General features: G+C 33.0%; 1 long non-coding RNA gene and 1 pseudogene across 1 annotated transcript; both read left to right on the top strand.

Moving 5' to 3' along the window:
- The window catches only part of LOC127791678 (cysteine-rich repeat secretory protein 38-like), a 66,435-nt pseudogene extending 43,390 nt beyond the window's left edge, over positions 1 to 23,045 (top strand).
- On the top strand, positions 111 to 4,074 carry LOC127791532 (uncharacterized). Its single transcript, XR_008020965.1, has 5 exons — positions 111 to 344; positions 420 to 626; positions 718 to 996; positions 3,374 to 3,715; positions 3,857 to 4,074. It is a non-coding gene; the product is annotated as an uncharacterized LOC127791532 (long non-coding RNA).
- Positions 23,046 to 26,005: the final 2,960 nt, after the last annotated feature.

Raw genomic sequence — 26,005 nt, 5'->3', positions numbered from 1 at the left:
GGATAGTTAATGTGATAGGTATGCCCAAAATATTTAAATTGCATGTTTTTATTATATACTTGCATTAATTATTAAATTAGGTATATGTATTTTGATTGACAGATGAAGAAGGGCTTATAAAACAGGAAAAACTAAGGGTTAAAGATGTTTGGTTACTAGCACGTGGAAGGCGTGTTATGTTAGAGTTCAATGAATCATTCCAACCAATTGGAGATCCAGCTGGACTTCTTGGAGGGATTTTAGGAGAATTAGCCTCTGATTTTGTTGCTTTTCCTGTCAATTATGAAAGTTGGCACAAAGTACCGAAGACATACAAAGAAGAAATTTACAAAAATAGAATCATGGTAATTAACTAATATTGTATTTTTTGATATATTTTTTGAATATGTTATTGTAACTAATATTGTTGTTTTTTGAAGGAAAAATTTAATGTTGACGAGGGGCCTGCTAAAAATTTTATTTTGAAGAACATTGGGAAGAAATGGAAGGACAATAGATGTAAATTATACCATGAGTGGTATGATCCCAATATTGGTCGAGAAGCAAATATTACAAAGCATCCACCGGGAATATCTCAAGACCAATGGGCAAGTTTTATTGACTATCGTGCACGAGATAAGACTAAGGTGATGTTACTAATCTTGCTTATAAGATTACTAATATTTATACGACTAAGTGGTTAAGATTAAACTAATGATGTTTTTGTTGGATATCTAGGAGATATGTCAAAAAAATGCTGAAAATCGATTCAAATTGACAATTCCACACACAGGAGGGTCGAAAAGTCTAGCAAGGAAAAAATATGAGATGGTAATATTGCAAAAATTTATCCTTAATATGAATTTTTTATTCTAACATCAACTAATATTTATGTGAAATTGTTCTAAATTATAGGAAATTGAGAGTGGCCAACCTGTGAGTAGGGGTTTATTATACATTGCGACGCATAAGAAGAAAGATGGATCTTTTGTGAATGAAGGAGCACGAACTATAAGCGTAAGTTTTTTTTGTATCATAACCATTCCACTTTTTGAATCATAGAAGAAGCTTTTATCTATATTATGCTTTATTAGTAAATGAGTTATAAGTTTAGTTGAACTTGTTAGCAGAAAACATACATATACTAAAAAATAGGAAGCTTAAAAACAGGAAGCTGCGTATGATCTGATATAATTCAACACAATCAGGCTATTGCCATTTCTAGTAGACACAAACATCCACCTGGGCCTTAAAAACAGGAAGCTTATGAGTTACGAAAATCAGGTAACAATTATCCTCAAGTTGGGTAATAAATAACTCATGTCTTTTGAGAGGTGTAATCAATAAGAGTCTTACCATTGCATTACATTCTTCTTGAACTTTAATTTTTTAATAAAAGTCAACATTAGTTTCAGAATCAAGCACAAGTTTTCTTGATCTTAAAGCATGCTCAAAAGAATATGGGAAAATTCACTCTTAAATGAAGAAAAACAACCTTAGAGATGCCTTCCCATACCTCACAGCTCACTAAAACCCCATACAGGGTGAATACAGGAAAGGTTTCTTCCTATTGGCTTACTTTCTGTTTCACAATAGTAGATATCATTTAAAAGATGGAATCTGAAGTAATGAAGGCAAGCAGTAATAAAAAAAGAAAAGATTAAATAGTAAGATATTTTGGGAACCAAGTCTTCTAGTCAATATTCAGAAACCAAGCAATTTTTAAATGCAGTGACTGAACAGATACCTGCCCAATATGACAATGCTTCCAACAGATGAACAAAATAATCACCATCTAATGGAACATCGATTTCTTCACTCTATTCATAAAAGAAATACAAATATCAGCAATATCTTCTAGAAACAACTACAAAATTTACAGAGATCTGCGAGTCTGTAATATAGTATACTACCTTCAAAAGCAAATTCATAACTGTATCACAAGCCAAAAATATAGAGGCATTATCACAAATTTCACCACCATTGGGACCTATCAATTTAATCAAGCAGTCCACAACCTGCAAGAAAAATATAGGAGGTTTATAAACAAAAATCAGTGCTTTAATGAGAAAGAATACATTCATTGAGTTATCTAGACTTTGCATCAGCAGGCTTGTAAGTTTGATTAAACTTGAGGTTCATTGCTTTAATTTTTAGTCTCAGACCACGAGGGAGAATAGAGGAATAAAATGGCATAACAACTACCATGATAAATAATACATATAACTATATTAGGATGCATGAAGAAGAACCTAAATCTAGGGATTTGGAATTTTTAGGAAAGTCAACTCTTGATTTTAGTAAAATTTAGATAAACATCCATGATTTCCATGTCAAGATCAGGCAAAACACAACGACAAGTAATGTTGATCATATACTTGTTATTGATGTGCACTACAGCTAGGGATTAGAATCAAGATGATTATCTCATGGTTCATATCCATCCAGATCAATACATGTTTGATCTTATGACATGAATACTAATGATGTTTTCCATGTTAAGGATTTGAAACCTCACCAAAGAAAACTTGAGCTGCATTTTTGGCCTACTACTGTTTTGCATGTCATCAGACTCCTATATATTGCCTCTTCAACAACACGGTACAATTTAAAAAATTAACAATTGGTAATTTGATTGAATTTCCTAATTAGTTTTTATTTTAATTTTCATTGTTTGCTTCTAAATAGGGTTTGATGACATCATATATAAATGTTTCTTTTTGTATTCTGAAGGTAGCTTTTAAAAAATATATAATTTAGACTCAAAGCACATTTTTTTCATGTAGATTCCAACTGTTCAAAATATGTCATCCTACTTCATTAGTTCTTAGATTGGTTCTTAGATTGGATAATATATTTTCTTCTTTATGAAATGTTATGGTGATTACATGTTCAAGAATAGAGAATGAACTCAAAACTGCAATTTCAGCTGAAATTAGGGTTGGGAAATTTAGATGAGAGAGGTTGAAGATGATGAAGGGATAGTTTTGAAGCAATATTAGGAAGGCAGTCAGCCAGGTAGCATTTGCCTGGTCTTATTTGGGCTTCTAATTCATATCATCCAGCTTTTTAACACGCACATATATATATATTGATTTGATGCATTGGTTGGCTAGATTGGATGTTTTTAACTTCTTGTTAAAATTCTTGCATGTGCTTTGAGTCTTTGACTACGTCTAGATGTGAGCAGTACTATAACCAATTACATAATGCCCTTCACATTTTCTTATATTTTGTTGAAGTTTTCCTTGTGGCAATTTCCTCACCTTTTTTTTGTGTGTGTTGCTCAAAAGACATGTAATGATAAAGGTGAATGTGACATTGAAACCTTTGAGTAAGACCCAAGTCTTTTTTTGAGATTTTTATGATTGATATTGTTTTTTAATCCATATAGGAGAAAATTTCTGAGATTGAGAGCCAAGGCACGTCTTCACAGTCAGTCTCCTTAAATGATTCACTTGCTCGTGTGCTAGGAAAAGAACATTCAGGCCGAGTTCGAGGTTTGGGCTTCGGTCCTAGTCCAAACCAAGTTTTTGGGACCATTGCTCAATTCAGTGGGACACCCTCGTCATCCAATAATACTAATACACCTGTTGTACAATATGTGAAAAAATTAGAGGAAAAATTAGAGACTAGTCAACAAGAGGTTCGAAGTTTAAAGAGTGCAATGGCTTATATTTTCACCAATATCGTGGGGAATATACCACCTGAGTTTGCTGCTATGCTCAATACAATGGTATGTTAATATATTAATTCTTAAATTATGAATTTTAATTTTTCATTTCAAGTGATTGTTTATATTTATCTCCACAAATATTCATCAAAGTATGTTTTTTTCTTTTTGTATACATATCTAATATAATTTTAATTATTTTAGGCACCAGATGCACATAGTGGACCAGTGTCACCAGCAGGAAGGCTCTCTTCTAATGCAAGTCATGACATTCATCAGACCCATCAAGATCCAAACCAACAAAGTTGATGTGATGATATGGAACTTCATTTTGGATATTAAATTGTTTAAAATATGTTACATATTTGGATATTTAAGTTGTATTGAATATTTATGGTTTATTGATTAAATGGATTGAAATATTGTGTATGTGAATTTTGTATATATGTTATAAATTTTAGGTTATTTGTGAGTTGCATGGTGAGTAATTTGGCACAGGTTTTTGTTTTGGTGAACAAAAAAAGCAAGCTGGGAGTGATTCTTTTAGGCTTTTAGCGGCGGTTTCAAAACCGCCGCTAAAAGCCACGATATCAAAATTAAAACTGCCGCTAAAGTGCCAAAAATCAAGCGTGAAAATTTAGCGGCGGTTTCAAAACCGCCGCTAAAATCAAAATAAAACCGCTGTTATTTTTTACAGATTATTATTTCAGCGGCGGTTTCAAAACCGCCGTTATTTTTTACAAATTATTTTATTTTCAGCGGCGGTTTTGAAACCGCCGCTAAAATCAAAATAAAACCGCTGTTATTTTTTACAGATTATTTTATTTCAGCGGCGGTTTCAAAACCGCCGTTATGTTTTACAAATTATTTTATTTCAGCGGCGGTTTTAAAACCGCCGTTATGTTTTACAAATTATTTTATTTTCAGCGGCGGTTTTGAAACCGCCGCTAAAATCAAAATAAAACCGCCGTTATTTTTTACAGATTATTTTATTTCAGCGACGGTTTCAAAACCGCTGTAATTTTTTACAAATTATTTTATTTCAGCGGCGGTTATATAATCGCCGCTAAAAATCAAAATAAAACCGCCGCTAATTGTTTTAACAATTGTTTTATTTTAGCGGCGGTTTCTTTAAACCGCCGCTAAAAATAAAATACTCACTAAAAATATTAGCGGCGGTTTGCTAAACCGCCGCTAAAAATACATAACCGCTGGAAATAAAATAATATCTAAATATTTAGCGGCGGTTACCAAACCGCCGGTAATTGTTTACAAAACCGCCGCTAAATGTCAAACTTAGCGACGGTTTGTAAACCGCCGCAAAAAACAACATTTAGCGGCGGTTATTCCAGCGGTTGTTGAAAACCGCCGCTAAATACCTCACGACGGCTGTATTAGCGGCGGTTTTCAAAACCGCCGCTAAAGCACTTTGCGGCGGTTAAAAACCGCCGCTAAATTACAAAAAAACCGCCGCTAAAATGCTATTTTTTTGTAGTGTAACAGCCAACCGTGCCGGTAGGGTGTGCAGTTAGCTGCCCCCGTCATCTCTGATATTTTGTTAGAACTTCTGTCTTTTATTTTTGACTGTGACGGGTTGTTCCTTGTATCTCCTATTTATTGGCACAGGGTTTGTATATATTTATATACTCCGTGATCGCTATTCCAGCGGGGTACTTGTGGGCGTGCATGTTTACCGTTTTTGCTTTCGCTGTTGTATTTCTTATATATGCATGCCAGGGTACTTTTATCTTATGTCTATTTCTCTTCCCTTATGTAAGCGCTTTCATTCGGATAGACCGGGTGGTTGGGATATCCGGACGGGGGTGCTTCCAAGATATTTCTGATATTTGAGAAATGATGAAACCCTAATGAGTACTTTACAACTCTAATTACATTTTCGTTAAATTATAAAAAATTGGAGAAATAGTTTTTTCCGAAGAAAACTCCAAACCTTTAATACTTTGTTTGAAAGAGAGATCAGGTAAAGAATGAAATAGTACTTAATATAATGAAACGTAAGATAATAAAAGTAACATAAGGTTAGTTATTTTTCTATTGGTTAAGATGAATGAAATATGAACGAACCTAATATAACTTTAATTTGTTGTGATAGAAAATAAAAAGTGACAAAATAGTTAAAAAATAAAGTTACAATAATATCATTTTATTTTTAAAATAAATAAATAAGTGAAGAAATAATCAGGATAAGATAATAAAAGTAATAGATATATTTATAAAAATATTTCATTCTCGCTCCTTACACCCCAAATCAAGATATAAATAAAATAAAGTTATGAAAAGGAATATAAAGATATCATGTCTATTGTCTTGTAACTTATTGGAATAAACTCTAATAATTTAAGTTATTAAATTTGACACACTCCGCACAAACTCAATAATAGAATAACATCATCGCCAAATGCACCATTTATGAAATCTATTGGCTATCTTAAAAAAAAATTCCCTACATAAAGGAGCAAGTTGTTTGAGAAAAATGTACTAACCCATCATAATAGAGAGACACCCACGTCCCAATCTTCCATCCAAAATCAAAATGCATTATTCCTCAAAGCCATATTTAATCTTCCATCCAATATCAAAATGCATTATTCCTCAAAGCCATATTTGATCATTCCCTTTATGCTTTGCTTCTCTAGTCCTCTCCTTTCTACAAGCTCTCTCTTCCATATTTGCTTTGATAAGAACTTTACAACCCCCTACTATGATTCCAACTTGGATAAACTAGCAAGCCTCCTCTAAGCCAATGTTCCCCCAACCGATTTTGGAGTTGGCTCAGCTGGCTGGTTTCGAACTTGAGCCAATGGCCTAGCCCTCTGTCGGGGCGACGCCTCCAGGTCAGATTACACAGCCTGCGTTGTAGAAACAAGTAAAAAGATCAGAGTCTTTTGCCCCTCTAGTAAAGGAGCCATCATATGGTATTCTTGATTTATATTCGGCTCAAATTTAAATTATATGAATATGGTTTGTCCTTATTTAAGCTATTTTTAGTTCAATTATTATATATGTATATGTATGTATGTATGTATATTTTCTTTTATCGATCGATTATATTATTTTGATCTTATCAATATTTTTTCAAAATTTTGAAATGACCCAAAACGTTTTTTAAATTATAAAAATTGCCCAAAAACGTTTTTGACGTTTGTTAATGTTTTAGGGTAGTAAACTTTTTAGAAACATTAAAACATATATCGTTTCAACATTTTCGTGCATAAGAGGCCATAGCCCATTAAAATAACTTATAATAGATTTATGTGATAATTGCTAAAGCTAGAAGGGTGTAACTGTAATTAAAAGTAAAATCATTGAATTCAATAATGAGATCAAAAGAAAAACATTAAAATTTTTAAAAATATTTCTAAATTTTTCGTTCTTCTAACAGGTACGATACCTGTCTGTACAAGTACTCGAACCAGGCCTTCTTCAGGCAGATCGACAGCATCCACAAGTTCTATCTGTTCAACACGAACGACGCGGAAGAGCCAAATTTCAACGAGAAAACGAAGAATCTGCTAAGCCGGTTGGTGAACAAAGCTTATACAAGCCCAGTCTTGTACGCCACCGGGGAGCAAGAGCTTGGTGCTGACGATGCCATGCGTTCGAACAATATAGTGTACGGACTGGTGCAATGCACCAGAGATCTTTCCGGCAATGACTGCAAGAAGTGCCTTGAGTGTAGTGTCAGTGAGTTCCCAGATTGCTGCGAGGGCAAACAAGGAGGGAGAGTTGTCGGTGGCAGCTGCAACTTTCGATACGAAGTTTACCCCTTCATTAACACTAAGTGACACATGTTGAAAATTTAAACTTGCACCCAAGTCTAGGCAAAGTAAATGAATCTGGAAGAAGAACAAGAAGAAGTTGAGGGAGCCCACGTATACAGCATGCTAGAAGAAATCGAGAAGGCCTTTTGGAATTCCAATAAAACCTTTCATGTATTGTATTTCTGTTTAAGCTTTAGCCTATAAATAGGCCTCTTGTATCAAAGTGTTTGACGAAATCCGACAATAAGATATTCTTCATCGTTGTTCAAGTTTGGTCTTTTACACAACACACACATACACCGTACGTGGTTGGATCAAGACGAAGGAAGGAGTACCTTCCAACATGGTTAAAGTGATAACTATGGAGCAATTGATAGACTCACTCAAGTGTAACGTCACGTTTTTCGACCGCGTTATAATTTGGGACAATTTTGAGATAATAATTATTTTTTTTAAATACTACTAAAATTAAACTATATCATTGCTCTTATCTATTACAAAATCTCCATACATTTATCTCGAAAGAGAATCATCAAAAACATTAAATACGGAAACTAGATTCGAACCTAATATGTTAACATCTTGGTAAGTACCATTTACCTTACAAAAAGATAATTTTGCCCCTAGTGTAATTTTGTCTCAAAATTCGCGTCGAACTTCCAATCGTACTCAATTATAAATCTTGACGTACCTTGGACATCATAATTACTTAAAAAATTTAGATTTCTAATTTTCTCCAATTTTCCTAATTTCTCCCATTATTTTTTGAAGATTATGAAATAAATACTTTCTCATAAAATTTTCTCAATTTCTATTCACAATAATTCCTAAAACAATATTTCTAAACCCCAAAAATTTCCTCATAATTTTCAGAATCCATGTTCTATTTATTCCTCATTTTCTCTTTAATTTTCAAACATCTATTGCCTCAAAAATCCATAATAAATACCAATCATGCATTTTTCTTCCAATTTCATCATTAACAATTCTAAAATATCATTCTCATGTTTCTAAAATTTTTCAAAAAATTTTTGAAGATAACTCACATTCCCGTGGAACGATTCGGTATTCTTCTATACTGTGACAAAGCCTCGATTTGCATATCCAACGCCTTCTGTCACAAATTTTCACACGAACTACTAAACTCAGTCTATAGGATTTTTCTAGGAATTTGTTTCGTATTTTTCTCTCTCTATATATATATATATGTTTTTTTCCTTTTTTCTTTCTTTAGCTTTTTCAAATATCTCTTTTACTCTCAAATCTTTCTTTTAATATTTCTCCTTCTAATTCAAGTTCTCAAATCTTTCATGTTTCCTCTAATTATAAAAGGTTAAATTAAACTTAGCATAATTGTAGTGACCGACTATCTTTAATTATTTTGTCACATTTCTTAATTATTTTTTATTAAGTCTCTGCCATAATCTTTAATTATTTGTCCACACCTTATTTTGTCTCCCACATTTCTCTATTATTTCACCCATTATCTTTGATTATTTGTCCACACCCTACTTTGTCTCCCACATTTTTCAATTATTTCAACTCTTATCTTTAATTATTTTATCACATTTCTTAATTATTTTCTACTAAATCTCTCCCATAATCTTTAATTATTTGTCCACACCCTACTTTGTCTCCCACATTTCTCAATTATTTCACCCTTTATCTTTTATTTTGTCACTCTAATTATTTTTCACTAAATCTTCTTTTGAATAGATTATTATTTCATTTAGTTTATTAATTTTAAACCAATTTTCTTAGCCTACTAATTCTAAGTCAATTTACTTATTCTTTCATTTTTTCAAACTTAGCCAACTAACTCTATGCTCATTTTCTTATCTTTTCATTTTTCAACTTAACTCACTAACTCTAAGTCCATTAATTTTCTCAATTATAATCTTTAATGGATATTAAAAAATATTTTAAATATAAAAAAATTAATTATTATTATTTTTAAAATACTAAGATATTACACCAAGCATACAAGGAAAGGCTCAAGGGTGATGACAAGCTTCTTGAGCAAGCCTTGCATACTAAACTCTCAATCCAAGAGAAACGAGCAAGTCATTGAGGAAGAAGCTATGGTTGGAGGGCAAGAGATGACAAATTTCAGCCTAGCGAGACTGACAAAAATAATTATGGAGAATGATATCGTCGAGTCAAAGAGGATGTGGAGGCAGTTGTGGACGTCAGTCAAATTGGAAGTATGATAAATCTGTCATACAATGCTATAATTGCAAAAAGTTTGGTCATTATGCCTCTCAATGTTACTTCAGAGAAAGATGAGAAAAATAATTATGCTAATGATGAAGACAAGCAAGATGATGGGTCCTGCTAATGACCTATAATGGTATGAACACTAGAAATTCAAGTGTGTGGTATTTACTATTTAGACACTAGCGTATCCAATCATATGTGTGGTTGAAAGGAGTTTTTTGTAAAGCTTGACCAAGATTGCAGTGGCACCATCATTTTTTGTGATTTGTCACAAAAGTCTATCAAGGGAAAAGACAATATCATACTGCAATTAATTTTCTGTCGGTAAAATTAGCGACCGAAATAAATATTTCGTCGCTAATTTGAGATGAAAATTTTATTCCGTCGCTAAACAAAAAATTGATTTTATTTTTTTTTATCTTTTAATTTCAACGATTGAAATATTAATCCGTCGCTAAAAATAGCAACGGATAATTTCTTCCGTCACTAAAATTAGCGATGGATTCATATTTCCGTCACTGAAATAAAAAATTGATGTTGCCAACGGAACCATTTATCCGTCGCTAAATATAATTTTTCTTTCTTTTTTTCTTTTTATAAATATATTGTGATCATTATAAAAATATTTTTAATTTATTTAGTGACGGAATATAATTTCCGTCACGAAAAGTTTAGCAACGAAAATTTTTTTCGTGGCTAAGTAGTAAAATTAAAAAAAATAAATATAATATAAATGAGTTCAGATTTATTTTTTTTTTTTGAAATCGAATAAAAATATGATTCAAATTATACATTAAAGTTGACATTTTATGTTATTATAAAGTGACACATGATCTTAATATAGTTGTATGTAAATAAATATAAATTTGAAATGATAAAAAAATTTGTTATCTCCCTCCGTAACAAATTTTGTATTGAATTTAATGGGTTGAATAAACTGAAGCCAAAATTGAATAGCTTTGTTCAGTGGAATTCCGTTTCTTTTTCTTTTATATACAAAATGGATTGGATAGAATTCCTAACACTAGCACGTAAATTGTAATCATCATAATGTTTAAATAAATAATCTAATATATTAAACTAATTTATTAAATTTATAATATAATTAAATATTTAAATAAATAGTAATTATCGAATTTTGGTTTACTAATTTATTCCAATTTTAGAATTGTGTTGCCTTGAAGAAATTAATTATCTAATGACATGTTTTTAACTCATGTGTTAGTTTGGATGCCATCAATTTAGCTGCCCTGTTCCTAGAAGCCTAATTCATACAAATTAATTTAAACGACTAATCGGTTCAATAGTTATTTTCAGAATTTTTGTTTGAAGAAAATAAATAATTAATATTAATTATACACATAGGATGAAAACTCGAAATTACTTTGAAGAAAGTAAATTAAACATATATTTAATTATTAAATATTAAACAAAAATAAAAAAGAGGCAGGAATCTCCCCCGCCTCTTTCTCTTGGTTAAATCCCCCCTTTAAAAATCCCCCAATCTGAACCCTTCTTCTTCTCTTCTACAAACCCTTCGTCATTTTTCTTCCTCTTCTGCAAACCTTTCTCCGTCGCCCAAGCTCTCTTGCCCTCACTCGCTGCTTCACCCTCGAGGCTCGCCCTCGTCCTAGCTTCCCGCTCACTAACTCGCCCTTGCCCTTGCCCTAGCCCTAGTCTCTCGCTCACTACCTCGCCCTCGCCCTAGCCTCTCATTCTCGTTCGCTGCCTCACTTGCTCGTTGCCTCGCCCTAGCCTCTCGCTCTCGCTCGCAGTTCGCTCACTGCCTCATTCTCGCCTCGCTTGCTCCCCCTCGCCCTTGCCTCTAGCTTTCTCGCTTTCGCTCACTGATCAAGGTTTAGCTATTTCTTTTTCTTGAAACTTGAATGCTATTAAATGCTATTTGTTTCTATTTTGGGGTATTTGAATGCTATTGAAACATGAATGCCATTTGAATGCTCGAGGTTTAGCTTTTTCTTGAAACTTGAATGCTATTTGTTTCTGTTTTAGGATATGTGACAGTGCATTAGTGTTTTGGAATTTTGTGGATGAAAAAGTGAAGTCAAGCTGAATGCACATATATATATATATATATATATGTGTGTGTGTGTGTGTGTGTGTGTGTGTGTATGAGGTGAATGGATAGATCTAAAATTTTGGTCAAGTTTAATAATGTAACAGCTTAAAAATTTTGGTCAGGTTTAATATAATGTAACAGCTTAAAAATTTTGGTCAGATCTAATAATGGACAGATTTGAATTCATTGCCTTACCCTGCTCACTCACTGGAAAAGGAATATACCTTTAAGATCCAACATAGGCAAAAGGATCCATAAAGTAGACTACAAAATTGGTTCATTTGAGTTTTCCCTTTTAATTAACTTCTAAGTCAACTAGTATTAGGGGTATTTACGACTTGGTTGATCCAGAATTATATACAGTTCAAACAAGGATATATAACACTGATCTTTCAAGTCAAGTGACTAAACTGATTGAGCAGACGGTAATGAACCACAAGCTATGTACCCATCCGCAACAGATAAACCCACAAAGTTCTGCAACACCATGGTCCATGTTAAAGCAAAAAAAAAATTGATTGCAGGAAAAAGGAAAATTCTGCGTAGCATATGTATTCCTCTAGCAATTCGATTCTTAACTAATCATTTTTTGAAAATTCTTAAACTCTCAACTTTATTTTTAGTATTAAAAGTAAAGTTGAAAACCCCTTAGTTTAGCCTTTCTGGAATCTATTGTTTGTATAATATGTTTTTTTATATAATTTATTAGAATAATCAAATTCTTGAGAAGAAAATCGTTATTGTTTTTCCAATAGTGATGTCACCATTTTGAGCTATATGATCCAGGTGAGCTATATTGAAGTGTTATATATTATGTTTAATTATTAGTGATATTAATTTTGTAATTGATTTATTTTATCGAAGATATGACAGGTCCCAAAGGACGTTATCGTCCTCATGCAGGACGCAATAGTTCTACACTTAACTCTTCTAAGTCTACTCTTTTGATAATTATTAATTTAAAAATATTTAAGTTATTTAATTTTATTTTTTTTATAAAAAAAATTTCAGTGGGATCCTACAATTAATGCATTAGTGAAAAAAGAGTGAGCACAAAAAGCAGCTAAGCGAAACATTAACAACATTCGTAAGTAGCATGCTAATGGAAAATCGGTCTTTGTGCCAGATGATATTTGGGATCGTTGGATGCATAAATGGGAACAAGATGAAGGTTTCAAGAAACGGTTTGCACAAGCATTGCTGAACCGTTTGAGTGAGACTGGTGGTCCTAGTGTTGGTTCTTCTCGCCATACTAAGGGCTCCATATCCTTACCAGAGTATAAAAGACGAATGGTAAGAAATTTAATTTATTTAATTTGTTAATATTTATAATTTTTTATTATTAAAATTGTTAATTCTATATTATTTTTGTTTAGACATGAGAATTTGGGAGGGAGCCCACACCGATTGAACTTTTTGTACAAACTCATTCTAAAAAAACTGAGGAAGGACAGAGGATGTATGTCGACAAACGTTTTGCGAGCGTCGCTGTAAGTCTTTTTTAATTATAAATAATATCATTTTTATAATTAACGTAAGATTTAATATTCGTAACTGATTTATTATATTTTGTTTTGCTAAATTGTCGCAAAAAACGTATGGACAGTTGTTGGAACAGGTGACTCAACCGGATGAGGGGTTTGAGGAGCTTTCGTAGCCAGATTGCAACTAGATATTCATTCAGGTTGCCGGCGGGCAAAATAAGAAGAAGAGGATTTACGGCACAGGATTCTTATCCCAATTGAAATTTTTTAACGTTGGCAACTCATCCACTACCTTATCTAGTCTTAATGAAAATCAGGTTATACAAGAAATGACAGAAAAAATAAAATTGCAGGCAGAGCAGATAAATTCGCAGACCACAAATGTCAGAGATGCGAGATTTGGTTGAACAACTTACTGCATCTACTCGTGGCAGGTTTCCTTCTTCTTCTTCTCACCAGCCTAACTCATCTAATGCTAGTGACTATTTAGATGATTAGTTTTTATAGTTATTTTTATGCAACGATTAGTATGTAATAGACGATTATTAGTATTTTGTTTGAATATTAATTTTCATATTAAAAATATGAATTTTAGAATTTTTATATAATTCTATTTTTAATTTATTTTTGATTAATTTAATAATTATTTATGATTAAAAATAAAAAAATATATTAATTTATCAAAAAAAATTAAATTTTTTTTTGGATTCCGCGACGAAATTTTCTATCGCTATGTTTTTAATTTTTTGAATTAATTTTAGCAATGGATATTTCAGTCGCTAAAATTAATTCTTTTTTAAAAAATGGCGACGAAATATTCCGTCGCTAAACTGTCTCTATTTTGCGACGGAAACTTTCGTCGTGAAATTTTTAAAAAATTATGTTTAGTGACGGAAATATTTTCGTCGCTATCCGGTCGCTAAATTGGCGGGACCCGTAGCAAAATAAATTTAGCGACGAAGACTTTAACAACGGACATATTTCGTCGCTGATGATCCATCGCTAAATTGATTTAGTGATAGTTTTTTGGATTTAGCGACGGAAATATTCCGTCGCTAAATCTCGAAACTCTTGTAGTGATTGTTTTGCTAGGTGGTATAGGATATAATGTATTGATGAACTATGTCATGCTCCTTGCAAGATCAAAACAATGTCTCTGAAAGGAAAAATATGACCACTCTCAAGATGGTCAGATGCATACTAAAAGAGCGTGATGTCCCAAAGGATTTTTGGAGAGATGCAGTCGCATATGCAGTACTATACCTGTTAAATAGGTTTCTGAAAAAAAGAATTGGAGACATGAAACTCGAAAAAGCATGGAGCTCAAAAAAGCTACACACCATCCATCTTAAAGTCTTTACCAGCATTGCACAAGCCAAATTAAAGCACCTGAAGAAAGGGACAAAGTTGGAGGATAAAAGCCAAAAATATATCTTTCTGGGCTATAGACAATGCTAGTGGTTACAAGCTTTATAACCCTATCAACAAAAGGGTTGTATGGTCTCGAGATGTTGATTTGAATGGACAACAAACATGGGATTGGAAAGATGAAAAGAAAAAACAAGTAATAGTGGAAGAACAAGAAAAGGAACCACCAACTTAAATCCAAAGAAGTTGCAGGCCAACCAACTTAAATCAAGCAGTCGAGTGGAAGGAGCGGATCGACCACACACAAGATAAGGAGCCTGGAAGACATCTACACCACCACTCCTAGAATTAAGGTAGATGAAGACTTTGGCATGTTCTGCCTATTTATAGGCTCAAAACGACAAATATTTTGTTTCGATCAATCTTTTAAAATAACAAAACAAATGTTGCATTTTTTTTAGTGATTTATTGGTAATTATGGTAATAGAGTTATAAATAAAATTAAATTTTGATTATCTAATCTTAACATGTTAGAAAAACGGGATTAATATATCAAAGATTCAATGACTCCAAAGCACGTAATGATGCTATCTTTTAAGAGATGTTTCTCTCTATGTCTATATTGTCACTAATGGGTTTAGAGAAAATCTCTTTCAGGATACAATGAGTTCTACTTTTGCTTCAAATCGTGACGAATTTGAACAAGTCAAAGAGAAACTGGATTATAGAAAATCTGATGATGTCGAACGAATGAACGGGATATGATCAGATATTGTTCTCTAACTATTGTAAATGACAGAAGTAAACAAATTATATACAGATGATAAATGTCTATTTGGAAGAGGTGTATCTCTCTAATCATAAAAATAAAATTGTGTCTGGTTAATTCGAAACATCACAACCTTTAGACATAATCTGTTAGTAATTAATTAATTACTAACCAATCCTCATATTTAAACTCTGTTTACCTTTTGGGGTGTTGCCCCGAAGCCTATACAGACCACAAGTCATTTTCAAACACAAACATGGAAATAAATATGAAAAATATCTAACAGGTACAACAACTGTCTCTTGAAGTACTCGAACAAAGATTTCTTCGGAAAGATTGACGAGCAAAACAAGTTCTACATGTGGAACTTGAGAAATGTGAGCCATCCAGCTTCGTTTAATCGGAAGGTTAAAGATCTGCTGATTGAACTAGCGGAGAAAGCTCATGTTGAGCCGAGAATGTACGCTGCCGGGGATTCATAGCTCGGCGGGTCAAAGAAGCTGTACGGACTGGTTCAGTGCACTAGAGACCTTTCCTCCATTGATTGCAAGAAGTGTCTGGATGGCGCCATTGATGAGCTTCCTAGCTGCTGCAACGGGAAAGGAGGGAGAGTTGTTGGCGGAAGCTGCAACTTCCGCTATGAGATTTATCCATTCGTCTCTAGTGCTTAGAATAATCATAACTAATTAAGTTCTTATATGGGGATCAAAGTTAGTATGTAAAGATTATGCATAAATAAGTGTTGGATATGAGCCTTGTGGAAGTGAATCCACTAATATCCGTTACTTTATCGAAGAAAAAGTATTTATAGTTTGCATGGTCCAATTAATAATATCGAAATTTCTACAATAAATTGGTATGTGTGTATGTGTGGGGGAGAAATTCATAAATAACCCAAAAAAAATTTAGAAAATTATTTTTAACCACTTTCTAGTAAAAACATATTTTTGACAAATCAAACAAACTAATTGCACTCTATGACCACTTTTATATGAGATGCCTAAAATACTCTTAATGAGATTTTAAATTGAAAAGTTCACATTATCCTTATCTTCATTTATCAAAATACCTTTGTCTCTTTCATATTATTTTTCTCTTCTCTCTCATCTTCTAACGTTAACGTTACTCTCTTTCTCTCCATTGTCAAACCATCCAAACTCAATCATTCATCATACATTCAATTTTTTTGTTTGTTGGGTTATTTAACAATCTTCATCAATCACAACGACCTCATTGAAATCCTATTCAACAAGATTCTTTATTTCCAACAAGCAATTCCATTGACCGAATCTCTAAGGATTGATTTCATTTTTATTTGTTTTGTTTTGTGATCACATTGCTTATAAAGGCTATGTAGTATATATGATTGTGGTTGTGAATAGAATATATTTTGATAGATATCATTGAAGATCTATACTGATTTCTATGAAAAAATAATTTTTCAATTGCAGAACGTCATCAAGTTTTGTGGGGCCACAAAACTTGATTTTTTTTAAAAAAAAATATTTTTGATCTTTTTTCGGGGGGGCCATGGGATTTTTCAAAGTTACCCAACAAAAAATGATATATTTTTACATTTTTTGGCTTAATTGAATTTATAATTCACAATAAACAACAATGGAATGATAATAAAATACAACCAATACATGATTAATTATTTTAACTACTAACAACATTTGATTAAATTGATGTAATGATTATAAAATTTACCCAAAAATACAAGTATAATTTGTAAACAATAATTTATTTTTGGGACTATTGGATAACTTGGAAAAATCCCATGGCCAAGAAAAGAAAAGAAAAAGGATAAAAAAACTATTTTAATAAAAAAATCGGGTTCTGTGGGGCCACAAAACTCGAATTTTTAATAAAAAAAAAAAGGCTTTTTGATCTTTTTTTTTTTGGGCCATGGGATTTTTCAAAGTTATCCAATAGAAAATGATGTATTTTTATATTTTTTGGCTTAATTGAATTTATAATTCACAATAAACAATAATGGAATGATAATAAAACACAACCAATACATGATTAAGTGTTTTAACTACTAACAACATTTGATTAAATTGATGTAATGATTATAAAATTTATTCAAAAATACAAGTATAATTTTTAAACAATAATTTATTTTTGGGACTATTGGATAATTTGGAAAAATCCCATGGCCAAGAAAAGAAAAAATAAGGATAAAAAAACCCATTTTAATAAAAAAAATCAGGTTTTGTGGGGCCACAAAACCTGATTTTTTTAATAAAAATTGATCTTTTGATCTTTTTGTTTTTTTTGGACCATGGGATTTTTCAAAGTTACCCAATAGAAAATGATGTCTTTTTACATTTTTTGCCTTAATTGAATTTATAATTCACAATAAACAACAATGGAACGATAATAAAATACAACCAATACATGACTAAGTGTTCTAACTACTAACAATATTGGATTAAATTGATGTAATAATTATAAAATTTAACCAAAAATACAAGTATAATTTTTAAACAATAATTTATTTTTTGGACTTTTGGATAACTTGGAAAAATTCATGGCCAATAAAAGAAAAAAAAAAGATAAAAAAATCATTTTAATAAAAAATTCTAGTTTTGTGGGGGTCACGAAACCTGATTTTTTAATAAAAATATTTTTTTTTATCTTTTTTCTTTTTTTGTGGCCATGGGATTTTTCAAAGTTACCCAATAAAAAATGATATCCTTTTACATTTTTTGACTTAATTGAATTTATAATTCACAATAAACAACAATGGAATGATAATAAAACACAACCAATATATGATTAAGTGTTCTAACTACTAACAACATCGAATTAAATTGATGTAATGATTATAAAATTTACCCAAAAATACAAATATAATTTTTAAACAATAATTTAATAAAATCCCATGGCCAAGTATAATTTAATAATTTTTAAATAATAATTTATTTTTGGGACTGATGGATAACTTAGAAAAATCCCATGGCCAAGAAAAGAAAAGAAAAAATATCAAAAAAACTATTTTAATAAAAAAATCGGGTTTTGAGGAGCCACAAAACCCGACTCTAAGTTTTGTGGGGCCACAAAACATGATTTTTAAATAAAAATAGATTTTTTAATCTTTTTTTTTTTTTTGGCCATTGGATTTTTCAAAATTACTCAATAGAAAATGATGTCTTTTTACATTTTTTGGCTTAATTGAATCTATAATTCACAATAAACAACAATGGAATGATAACAAAATACAACCAATACATGATTAAGTGTTCTAACTATTAACAACATTGGATTAAATTGATGTAATGATTATAAAATTTATCAAAAAATACAAGTATAATTTTTAAACAATAATTTATTTTTGGGACTATTGGAGCCTTTTGAAATGGGGCTCTTGGCTCATAAAAGGTCTCCCGAGTCTTTTCGCTTGATAGACTTTTTTGCACTTGTAGGGTTTATCTTCTTGTGAGCCTTTTGAAATGGGGCTCTTGGCCCCTGTACACTTATTCTCACATCCACAAAACATAATATATATCAATAAAATATGATGAATGAGGCCAACTACAATATGCAAGTGGAATACTCACTTATTCAAGAAAAAAAAAAAAAGAAGAAAAAAACCTCCTTCCATAAAATTGCCCTACCTTAATCCTTATATTATCAACAATAAATAATTAGCAAAAAATATAAGATAAATTATGTAACAGCCCACTTCTTCAGGGCGTGTTATGCCTTAGGAAATTTGGTTTATTTTTTTTTTTTTTATCTTTACATTATCCCAAAATTCCCTAAGAACTTATCTAGTGCGAAATATCTACACTAGAAATAAATACAAAGCGGAAGTTGAATCGAACCTGCTCATATAATAATAACTAGACATGACATTCATTACAAAGTTAATTCATAAGCGTTTGACAATAAATACAATATACATAATTCTTAGACTACTAACATAACATGGTACATTTACTCGCTTTTCGACGTCTCGCGTCACCACATATCACCAATCTCGGAATCATCTCTGCAAGTCCCGACTGGAACGTTGAATGTTCCAGGGGCGAACCCAAGTTAGATGATAAACCATCTAAGTAAGGGTACATAATGCTATGTTATGAGTGTATGAAATGTCTTTCATCGTAGGTGTTAACTGCACCCCTCATGCTACCTACCATTTTAGCGGCCACCTCTTTCGAAGCCGGGGTGTATGGGTGCACCATTGGTAAGGCAGCGGCGCCAGTTCGTATTCCCTACGGCCTCATATGCGTGTGATCGATGATATCAACGTGTATTTATGCATTTCATAGTCATGTATGCAGTCTACGTGATGGATACATATCAGGGCATGTCAATATGATGAAAAAATTTTCGAGGAAGTACTACTTACCTTCTAGAGCTTATCGGGCTACCTCGATATCCGTGCCTTGCCTCGTGCATCACCTCGATTTGCGTGCCAACCTCAAAATTTGCACACGTCTCTTCAACTTCAACCTCAAAGTACCCTAATCCACCATAATTATTTAAATAAACATTAAAACCTATTTTTCCATAATTTCTAGCATTTTCTATCATTTTTTCTCTATTTCTTCTTAATTTTCCTCAATAAATCCAAACTAAATATTTCTAAAAATATTTTCTCAAATATTTTACTACGAAAATTCATAAAATAATATTCTAGAATTTCTGAAATTTTCTAAGGATTTTACTCACCTTAACTTAGCATCCTTAGTTTCCTCGGTATGTGTGCCATATTCCCGAAAAGTGTGTCCGAGCCATTTTTTTCACCAAAATCTCTGGCATGTTATCGAATTATAATTTCCTATCTTTTGAGATTTTTTCAGGATTTTTTCCAACATTTTTCTCATTTTCTTTTCTTTTTCTTCCTTTTCTTTCTTTTTCTTTTCTTTTCTTTTCTTTTCGTTTCTTTTCTTTCTCCTCCCTTCTTCTTCTTCCTCCTTTTCCCGCCTCCTGCGCCTGCGACTTTTCTTCTTCTTCCTTCTTTTCCTTCTTTCTTCTTTTTCTTCTCTTTTTCTTCTCTTTTCTTCTTCTTTTTCTTCTTCTTCCTCTTCTTCCTTCTCCTTTCTTCTTCTCCTTCCTGCTCTTCCCACCTGCGCACGGATTGCCTTCCGCCATGTGCGCACCAGGGCCTCGGCCAGTCGCCACACCACCGCGATCCCAGCCTCGCCGCCAGCCGCTGAACCGGTCGCACCGACGCCTGCCACCGCGGGCTGCCATCACGACAGCTCCTCTGCCTCACGTCCAACTTGCTGGAGCTCGCGCTCGAGCTACCATGGGAGCTTCTTGCTTCGCCTCTCGGGCCTCCATCGCCGTCACCGGCCTTGCTGGCCACTGCTAGGGCCGACACCTACAGCTCGCGTTGCTTCTTTGTCACGATCGACCTCCTCTGCAATGCTGGCCGCGTCGCCCATTTGCTGCCATGGCCAAATTTGGCCATTGCAGGCTGCTTCCATTGCCTCCATTCTCTCTCTCTCTCTCTCTCCATCTCTCTCTTTCTCTCTCTCTCTCTCAATCTCCCACTGGCTTGCTACTCTTAGTCGACCAAAACCATTGCCAATTTATAGGCAGCCATTGAGGCTCTCCACGACGTATATACATCACATTAATTATACAATCCCTCAAAATCGGCTGCCATATCCCCTTAAATCCCGCTGCCATGCGCAAATCTCGCTTGGCCATGAAAATCTTGCAGAGGATGGCTGCCAAATCTCTCCAATTGCAGCCAAAATCTCGGCCATAGAAGATCTCACAGGTTGTCTCTGCGAACTCACAGCAACACCCATATATATATATATTTATAGTATATTTTACACTTAATACATATATATATAAATTAAGCATAAATCCCAAATTTTAGTTTAAATTCATTAGAATAATTCTCTAATTACAATAATATTCTCAAACACTGACTTAATTTGCATTTCGATACAGAAAACGCAAACTTAATAATCCAGTATTTACTCGATAAAGACGATTCTGCCCAATGCCCTCACCGGGCTATCATTTCATCCTGAAACCACTGAAGGGTTGCTCGTTATGCAAAACCGGAGCCCCCTTTAGCTGTACCGAAAATTGTTCCCGATCTGATTTCTTTCAATACCATAAATCTTATCTCGGAACACTCGTCGAGACCATATAATTTTCTTTAGACAATTTCACTCTGAGGCATTCCCTGCAGTTGATTCAGTACTTGAAATTACTATAAAATCAATTTTTCGGTATTCTAAACTCATCAAAATTACGTGGCATCGTCATACGAACATGGGATATTACAAATTATACTCAATGTCCTTGAGGTTTGATTAAAAAGGAAAGATATTTCCGATATTTGAAAAATGACAAAACTGCTCATGACTTTACAACTCTAATTACATTTTCCTTGTACTGTTACTTTATATATGTAAAAGTTTTAACCACAATTCGATTGTATGTTGGCCTATCTTTTTCTCCGGTTTGGCTATAGTTTAGCTATCGCCGAATCAAATAGAGAGAAAAAGATTGATAAATTATCAAATTTTAATATTTCTTTATTGAATTTCAAGAATGTTGAGTGTAATTTATCTAAAAATACAAAAACTCATAATATCACAATAAAATTTCACATGGACCCACAGTTTATAGGAAGGCCTGGCATGTATTTTTAAATTTGATGGACTTAAAAAGTCAAGTTTAACTAATCATTAATTTTTGGATAAAATTAAGGGCATAATATTGCTAAACATAAAATATTAGGGCAAGCCATAAGTGTCCACTGCAATGAGATTCATTTTAAGTGGGCATGCAAATAACAATTTTCAGAAGGCTTCCCACTAACAAAAGGTCAGCCGCTTCAAACAATGCCATTATTATCATTTATCAATAGTGACATTTTGTTGTATTTGGTAGTCCCAATTTGTTATTCTATAAGATATAATATTTAAAACACTCTTATTAATTTAAACAATTATCGTTATTGTTAAAATAAATATAAAGATATAGGAACTTATCTTGGTTTGGTCTCAATATTCATGCCCATGATTCTACCCTAATGAAGTAATCCAATATAGCTTTTACACAAAAAATTACAAATTCTCCAAGTAATAGTTTTTTTGGGGAGAAAACTCGAAGCCTTACTGCTATGTTTGAAAGAGAGATCGGGTAAATAATGAAATAGTATGTAATATAATGAAATGTGATAATAGCTAAAGCCACAGGGTTGTAAGTGTAATTAAAAGTAAAATCATTGAAGTCAATATGGAGGTCAAAAGAAAAACATTAAAATTATTAAAAATATTTCTCAATTTTTCGTTCTTTTAACAGGTACGATACCTGTCTGTACAAGTACTCGAACGAGGCCTTCTTCGGGCAGATCGACAGCAAGCACAAGTTCTATCTGTTCAACACGGAGGACGCAGAAGAGCCGGATTTCAACGAGAAAACGAAGAATCTGCTAACCCGGTTGGTCAACAAAGCTTATACAAGCCCAGTCTTGTACGCCACCGGGGAGCAAGAGCTTGGTGCTGGTGGTGCCATACATTTGAACACGGTAGTGCACGGACTGGTGCAATGCACCAGAGATCTTTCCGGAAAGGACTGCAAGAAGTGCCTTGAGGATGCTATCAGTGAGTTCCCAGATTGCTGCCAGGGCAAACAAGGAGGGAGAATTGTCGGCGGCAGCTGCAACTTTCGATACGAAGTTTACCCCTTCGTTAACACTAAGTGACACATGTTGAAAATTTAAACTTGCACGGAAGTCGAAACAAAGTAAATGAATCTGGAAGAAGAAGAAGAAGTTGAGGAAGTCCGCGTATACAGCATGCTAGAAGAAATCGAGAAAGCCTTTTGGAATTCCAATAAAACCTTTAATGTATTGTATTTCTATTTATAAGCCTTAGGCCTTGTATCAAAGTGTTTGACGAAATCCGACAATAAGATATTCTTCCTCGTTGTTCATGTTTGGTCTCTTACACAACACACACATACACCATGGTTGGATTTCAAAAGAAGGAAGAGTACCTTCCAACATGGTTAAAGAGATAACTATGCATTATAAAAAATAATAATTTTTAGCAGCTCTTTTTTTTGACATTTAGCGATGATTTTTAACCACCGCAAAGTGATTTAGCAAAATCGCAGCTAATACAATCGTCACGCAACATTTAGCGATTGCACGATGATTTTTAGCAACCGTTGGTATAACTACTGGTAAATGATATTTAAAAGCTCGCGCGCGCCTGGCCTGCCCAAGCCCAGCCACTACCACGAACACTCGCCATGCATGTGTCCGCCAGCCCTACCAACAAATGCATTCACCAAGTTTTGATCCCTTGACCTTCCGTACGCGCGCACACACGCAAAGCCACCTGATCTGCACAGTCACCTTGTAATATACTCGCACATATCAATTATAAAATAATCAAACAACTATTTTTCAGAATTCATTTTGGACCCACAAACATAAGTTTTTGAAATTACACTTGGCCCCAAAATAAATAAAATAAAAAATAATTTTATTTTTAATTAAATTAAATTAAATAATTGAACTCTCAAAACACCTAAAAAAGAGTTGACATATTAAATTAATTAATTGAACATAAAATGTTTTAAACTAATTAAATAAATTAATTGATTAATTAATTTAAAATAAATTAATTAATTGATAAATTTAAAATAAATAAATTATTTAATTTAATTGAATTAAATTAAACAAATTAATTGATATAAATAAATTAATTGACTAAAAAAATTAAAACAAATAGATTATTTTGTAAATTTTAATTTAATTTAATTTTTAAATTATTAAATTTTTTATTTTTATTTTTTATTTTTTTATTATTGAATTTTGCGGCGATTTCGACAAAATCGTCACTAAATTTATTTTTTTTTAATTTTTTTATTAATGAATTTGGCGACGATTTTGTCAAAATTGCCAGTAAATTTTATTTTTTATTACTGAATTTTGCGGTGGTTGTTTAAAATCGTCGTTAAATTTATTTTTTTTTAAATTTTTTTATTAATGAATTTGGCGATGGTTTTGACAAAATCGTTGCGAAATTTAATTTTTTATTTTTGTATTATTGAATTTTGTAGTGATTTTTTTAAAAATCGCTGCTAAATTTAATTTTATAATTTTAATTAATTAATTTTTTGACGATTTTTCAAAACAGTTGTTAAATGTTGAATAAATCGCCGTAAAAAATATATTTTGTGGCAGTTGAAAAATCGCTACAAAATACCATAATTTGCGACAATTTTTAAAACTACTGCAAAAAACTCATTTTTTGTAGTGTTGGAGCAATGGATAAGCTCACTCCAAGCGTACAAGGAAAGGCTCAAGGGTGATGACAAGCCTCTTGAGCAAGCCTTCCAAACTAAACCCTCAACCCAAGAGAAACTAGAAAGTTATTGAGGAATAAGCTATGGTTCAAGGGCAAGGGGTGAGAAATTTAGCCTAGAGAGTGACAAAAATAATGATGGAGAAGGACCATCAAGTCAAAGAGGATATGGAGGCAATCGTGGCCTAGGACAAGGTTGTGGACGTCAGTCAAATTGGAAGTATGCTAAATCTATCATACAAAGCTATAATTGCAAAAAGTTTGGTCATTATGCCTCTCAATGTTACTCCAGAGAAAGATGAGAAAAATAATTATGCTAATGATGAAGAAAAGCAAGATGATGGGTCCTGCTAATGACCTATAATGGTATGAACACTAGAAATTCAAGTGTGTGGTATTTACTATTTAGACACTAGCGTATCCAATCATATGTGTGGTTGAAAGGAGTTTTTTGTAAAGCTTGACCAAGATTGCAGTGGCACCATCATTTTTTGTGATTTGTCACAAAAGTCTATCAAGGGAAAAGACAGTATCATACTGCAATTAAAGGTAAATCACTCCAACAAGAAATGGACTACACTTTTCATGTGTTGCCTTGAAGAAATTAATTATCGAATGATATGTTTTTAACTGATGTGTTAGTTTGGATGCCATCAATTTAGCTGCCCTGTTCTTGGAAGCCTAATTCATACAAATTAATTTAAACGACTAATCGGTTCAATAGTTATTTTCAGAATTTTTGTTTGAAGAAAATAAATAATTAATATTAATTATACACATAGGATGAAAACTCGTGCTTACTTTGAAGAAAGTAAATTAAACATATATTTAATTATTAAATATTAAACAAAAATAAGAAAGAGGCAGGAATCTCCCCCGCCTCTTTCTCTTGGCCAAATCTCCCCTTTAAAAATCCCCCAATCAGAACCCTTCTTTTCCTCTTCTACAAACCCTTCGTCTCTTTTCTTCCTCTTCTGCAAACCCTTCTCTGTCGCCCTAGCTCTCTTGCCCTCGCTCGCTGCCTCACCCTCGCGACTCGCCCACACCCTATCTTCTCGCTCACTAACTCGCCCTCACCCTCGCCCTAGCCCTAGTCTCTCGCTCAATGCCTCGCCCTTGCCCTAGCCTCTCATTCTCGTTCGCTGCCTCACTTGCTCGTTGCCTCGCCCTAGCCTCTCGCTCTCGCTCGCAGTTCGCTCACTGCCTCGTTCTCGCCTCGCTTGCTCCCCCTCGCCCTTGCCTCTAGCTTTCTCGCTTTCGCTCACTGATCAAGGTTTAGCTATTTCTTTTTCTTGAAACTCGAATGCTATTAAATGCTATTTGTTTCCGTTTTGGGGTATTTGAATGC

The sequence above is a fragment of the Diospyros lotus genome, chromosome 15 (genome assembly GCF_014633365.1).
Source record: "Diospyros lotus cultivar Yz01 chromosome 15, ASM1463336v1, whole genome shotgun sequence".
Lineage (NCBI taxonomy): Eukaryota > Viridiplantae > Streptophyta > Magnoliopsida > Ericales > Ebenaceae > Diospyros > Diospyros lotus.
The sequence above is the reverse complement of the archived record's forward strand: the minus strand, read 5'-3'. Positions and strand labels throughout refer to the sequence as shown.